This window comes from Cryptomeria japonica, chromosome 11, assembly GCF_030272615.1.
Source record: "Cryptomeria japonica chromosome 11, Sugi_1.0, whole genome shotgun sequence".
NCBI classification, from domain to species: Eukaryota; Viridiplantae; Streptophyta; class Pinopsida; order Cupressales; family Cupressaceae; genus Cryptomeria; species Cryptomeria japonica.
In genome coordinates, this window is record NC_081415.1 from 161,759,883 (window position 1) to 161,765,237 (window position 5,355).

Below are 5,355 nucleotides of genomic sequence, written 5' to 3' on the forward strand. Positions count from 1 at the left end.
CAAATTTAACATTGCAAATTGTGATAGTAATGCATCTTACGCATATTGTAAATTTTGATTTGTTTAGGTGGTTTAATAGAAATCACCTATTAATGTACTTTTAGATGAATCGTCTAAACAAGTAAAAATGATTAGAATCCATTATTTAAACAAAAATATATTGTACTAATATAACAATAGTGACTACTAAGACATTATCAAGAGTGTCCCAATTGTATTTTTCTAGTTGCCTTCTTGCTATTCACAATATAAAATGGAGGTTATAATACATATATTAAAATATTTAAAGAAATGCCAAATGATTGTAGTTCTATTAACTGAGCATGATTGTTTTTAATTTTTTTCTTTTTTCGATAATTAAATAGCTGCTAATGGATAACACCCCAAACAGTAAGAGTAAAGATTATAAATAATGAAACACAAAAGATAGGGTGGAAGAAGAAGCACTTGTCACACCCCAAAGACTACTAGCAAATGCAAAAAAAAATAGATCCACTAAAACCTAAGTCCGATATACACCCGACTACACAAACGACCCACACAAACCACAAAATACACTATCAACAATTGTAAACTAAAAGGACCAAACAAAAACAGATCCATTGAACTTGAGAATCTTGAATTAATGTTCTCCTTCCAGATTTTCTAGATTACCATAGCCCTGGCCGCCATTGGACAATCCATGCCATAGGTTGCATGAGCTGGGCTATTAGCCACCTCTTCAACATCTTGCATGTCATTCTTGCACCACTCTTCTTCCTATGCTGGCAACATTAGATTTTGTTCCTCCTCATCTTCTAGCATACTCTCGTCTATCATATATTGTATATTGTTGAGGATGATGGCATGTGATCAAAATGTTGTCCATTAATGTTGAAGTCTAGAAATGTGTTCGAATAAAGTTCAAATAACTTTGGTAGATATAATTTCTCTACATATAGATGCTTAGCCAAAAGACAACTGGTTTAGATGAATTCTTTCTTGTCTTGTTATATAAAGATAGAAATGTCAAATCTATATAATCTAACTATTTTAAATTAAGAAAAAGAAGAAGAAAGACAGACAGACAGACAATGAGAATGAAAATAACAGGTGAGGACTCTTGCCCCATCGAAATCTCCATTGTTGGGAAAATTGTGTAATGTCACCTCTTGTTGTGAAGCTCCCATGTCAATCTGGAGTTTCATTGCAATTTGATTGAAGATTTGTTGATGAGTGGATGGAGCAACCATCAAGACCAAACAGAAATCTCAGCTAAAGTAATCCTCCTCAAAACCAGAGGATAAAGTCGTGCAAAGAAGAATAAAAGTTATTTTTTTTCTCTATTTCAGGTATTTCCCCGTAACCAGAAAATAAAAATTTGTAAACTTTGAATATATCCACAGTTGGACAGATATATATAATTATGGTCCCGGCGGGGCTCGAACCCGCGACCTTCGGCTACCTCATTTACAGGTGTCATTCATAAGACCAACGCTCTAACCAACTGAGCTACGGGACCTCATTTGATGGATAATTTTGTTATTCCTTTTTGTTTGAAGATAGATACATTCACAGTGAAACTACCAATTTTTTTTGAATCCGTGCGTCAGTTTCTTTCAAGCATGCTGAATGCCTTATGCCGATCTTCTTATGTATGCATTTGAATATATATTTTCAATTTGTAGCGTGGGATATAAAAATTGTTTTCGCATAGATGTAAATTTGTCACATCCCATCGCCTTCGACTGAATACATTGTAATGTGGATGTCGTTCACCAAAAGAGCTCAAATAAACGAATTGTCTAAGGTGAAGATTCATTTACACACTTTCACAATTTACCAATGTAACCATCATATCATATTATAGATGACATTATTTTATATTTTTAGTATTTTTAAATATATTTTCAAACTGTCCAATAAAATCTGTAGAAGTAATATTATTTTTCGTGAAATGATAAAAAAATTAAAATATTTCTTTCTCTTATTCATTGATTCATAATTACTAACAATCTAATCTTAACTAGATATTTCCTTGTTATTCTAAACAAACATAAATATTTAACCTTTAGGTGTCAATTGTATTATGTAAGATTGAAGTATATAATTTGGGTCACCAACATAATGTTGTCCTCATTAGGGACATATATTACGAGATTTTGAATATTTTTTATTGTTTTGTTTCATGTATAGTTAATAATATGTCAATTTGCATAATTAGGATGATGTCATTTTCAAGGAATTAAATTATTATGATTTTTTAAGTTAATTATTATTGACACTTTAATAATAGTGTCAACCTAATTTATTATTGATTCACAAGTATTTTGTTTTTCCTAGAAAGTGGTAACTCTACTATTAACATGTAAAATATAACTTGATGAGGCTGGTAAGTAATGTTCACAGTAATAGAAATTTATATGGATTTAGAAAATGTGCAGATGTGCATTCTGCTAGAACAAAAGTTTGTTTCCAAATATTATATTGTAAATTATGATTGTAAAGTAACTGATATATATTGTAAATTTTGATTTGTTTAAATAATTTAATAAAACTCATCTATTAATGTACTTTCAAGTGAATCATCTAAACAAGTAAAAAAAATTAGAATGCATTGTTTAAACAAAATATATTATACTACCATAACAATAGCGATTACTAAGACATTACCATGAGTCTTTCAATTGTAAGTGGGTCAATTGCCTGCTCAGAAATTTTCTAATGTTGAAACCTAGAGGCATATTCAGATAAGGTTCAAATTATTTTGGCAGACATGATTTAGCCAAAAGATAACTTATAATTTAGATGAATCCTTACTCATCTTATTATAATTTGTTATATAAAAATAAGAATGCAAATCTATATAATCAACGGTTTGAAAAAAAACTCTTAGCCCATCCATTATTGGGAATTTGTGTAATGGAACTCTTGAGAAGCTTCCATTACAATCTGGAATTTCCTTGCAATTTAATTGAAAATTTGTTAATGAGTAGACGGAGCAAACATTAACATCAAACAGAAATCTCAGCTGAAGTAATCCTCCTCAAAACCAGAAGATACAGTCTTGCAATTAGTATAAAAGTTTCTTTTTTTCTACTTCAGGTATCTCCCCAGAACCAGAAGAAACAGTCGTCATGCAATGAAAATTAAAATATCAGAACTTAGAATGTCTTAACAGCTGGACATATGTTTAGCACAATGGTCCCGGCGGGGCTCGAACCCGCGACCTTCGGCTACCTCACGTACAGGTGTTAGTCATAAGACCAACGCTCTAACCAACTGAGCTACGGGACCATCTTTTTAAAAGCCATCTTGTTATTATTATTATTTTAAATTAAATAGATTCACAGTTAAACCCATAGATTTAAAAACGTTTCAATTAGAGTTTTATAGTTTTTGAGAGAAGACACGACCTCCTTCAAGGAATTCACAAAACAACTGTCTCCCAGCAAGGGATGCAATGTGAAGAACAATCATTCCATGCTCACAAATCCATCTTCATATGCCCGAAAAAGTATTATGGATACATCATATAGTTTTATGGATGGAGCTCACAAATCCATCTTCCCATTCCTCCTTATGCAAATGACAAAACCAACTCCTTTTTATACATGCCTCTTGAAGATTAATTCATCTCATAAAAGACCGATATCGGGGAGATTTAGGATCCCGTAGTGCAAATGGGGCCAGGGGGACCTATTGTGGGGCCACCCTAAGAGGGTGGGACAGGGGTGCCACGCTCCTGTCCTGCCCTATCTTGTGGCCCGGACAAGGTCCTGAGGCTTAGTGCTTAAATAGGAAGGGGACAAGGGGTGAAAATGCAGAAAGGGGTCTCGACTAGGGAGGAGGATGTCGTCGCCAAGGTGAGGACCTTAAATGTGGTTAAAATTGCAGGAGGCGTAATTTTATGACACTACATTTAGCCCCCACTTTAGTGGGAGTATGGCTTATGCCACTACTACCGGTAAAGTAGAAGAAAGAGAGAGATGAAGATGAGAGATGCAGAGAAAGATCACAAGGAGTATACGATGTCACTAATCTCGAGGAACGAAGCCCCCAATCTTAGGATCTTAACTCACTCAAACATATGCAAGAGCACACAAAACAAAAAAGAACAAGACACACAAAACAAAAACAAAGAGAAAAAGACACACGACAAAAACAAGACACAAGATGACAAACCAACTAGCCAAAGAGACCTCAATACTCAGATGTCTCAACAACTAGTCATGACACAAAGACCAATGCCATCACATAAACACAAGCGATCATATAAAAGAGAAAAGCTAACATCACCCATGAACCATCAATAGCAAAACTATGGGTTCATGAGAGGAAGAAGAGAGAGGACATGAATACACACTTTGGTGATCCATGAGAAGAAAGACAAACAAGAGAGAAACCATGGACGTGTCACCCCTAAAAATAGGTGATCCATGGAGAGAAGGACATGGAAAATCTCGCCCCTAGAGCTTGTTTAGGTGATCCATGTAAGGGAGGAGAGTGGGAACACCGTTAGTTCCACCTAACCTCAAGCGCGTATGTGTGCAAGTGAGGTTTGAAGTGCCTCATAGGAGTCTATACTCGAGTACGCTACAACCTGTATAAAATGTATAGTACATGTGTGAAGAAAGGTGTGATATCTCTCTCTAAGAGTCTATGCTCTGGTTCCAACAATAATCAGCGTGCAAAAAGTGGCATCATCTCGCTCTAAGAGTCCATGCTCTGGTTCCAAGAATGACCCACTGTACAAGAAAAAAGTGACGACATCTTTCTCTAAGAGGCTTCCCTCTGGTTCCAAGAATGTCCCACTGTACAAGAAAAGTGACATCTTTCTCTAAGAGGCTTCCCTCTGGTTCCAAGAATGTCCCATTGTACAAGAAAAAAGTGATGACTTATTTCTCTAATAGGTTTTCCTCTGGTTCCAAGAATGTCCCACTGTACAATGCATGAGAGAAGTATAGTACAAAGGAGCAATGTGGGTGCCCCCCCCTTAAGATGTCAACATAGGCTAATGTTGATATCTTAAGGAAATAAGAAAAAAGATACCTGCCTTCATCACAAAGAAGATATTTGTTATGCAGCAATGTCATAAATCTGAGCAAGAGAGGGAATACTCTTCAAGAAAGGATAAGACAGTTGAAAAGAGATATCTTGTTGTAAGTGTAAAGGTTATCCTTGGAGGAGAAGACATATTTGTTCAAAAGACATCTACCCCCAAGAGGAGTTGTCTTAGACAAATATAACATCTTTTAGAATAAACAAAATAAGAGAACAAGAGTGCAATCCTTCCTCCTATTGCTAGGTGAAAGGGATTCTTGATTAAGGATGACTCACGTTTAGCCCCAAGAGGGATGGGTGAATTTATCATAG

At 35.1% G+C, this 5,355-nt stretch overlaps 2 non-coding genes across 2 annotated transcripts; both read right to left on the reverse strand.

Annotated features, from left to right (window-relative positions):
• Positions 1 to 1,406: 1,406 nt before the first annotated feature.
• On the reverse strand, positions 1,407 to 1,501 carry TRNAI-UAU (transfer RNA isoleucine (anticodon UAU)). Its single transcript has 2 exons — positions 1,464 to 1,501; positions 1,407 to 1,442 (listed from the first exon to the last, which is right to left on the reverse strand). It is a non-coding gene; the product is annotated as a tRNA-Ile (tRNA).
• A 1,680-nt stretch (positions 1,502 to 3,181) lies between these two features.
• TRNAN-AUU (transfer RNA asparagine (anticodon AUU)) lies at positions 3,182 to 3,276 on the reverse strand. The gene is made up of 2 exons: positions 3,239 to 3,276; positions 3,182 to 3,217 (listed from the first exon to the last, which is right to left on the reverse strand). It is a non-coding gene; the product is annotated as a tRNA-Ile (tRNA).
• Positions 3,277 to 5,355: the final 2,079 nt, after the last annotated feature.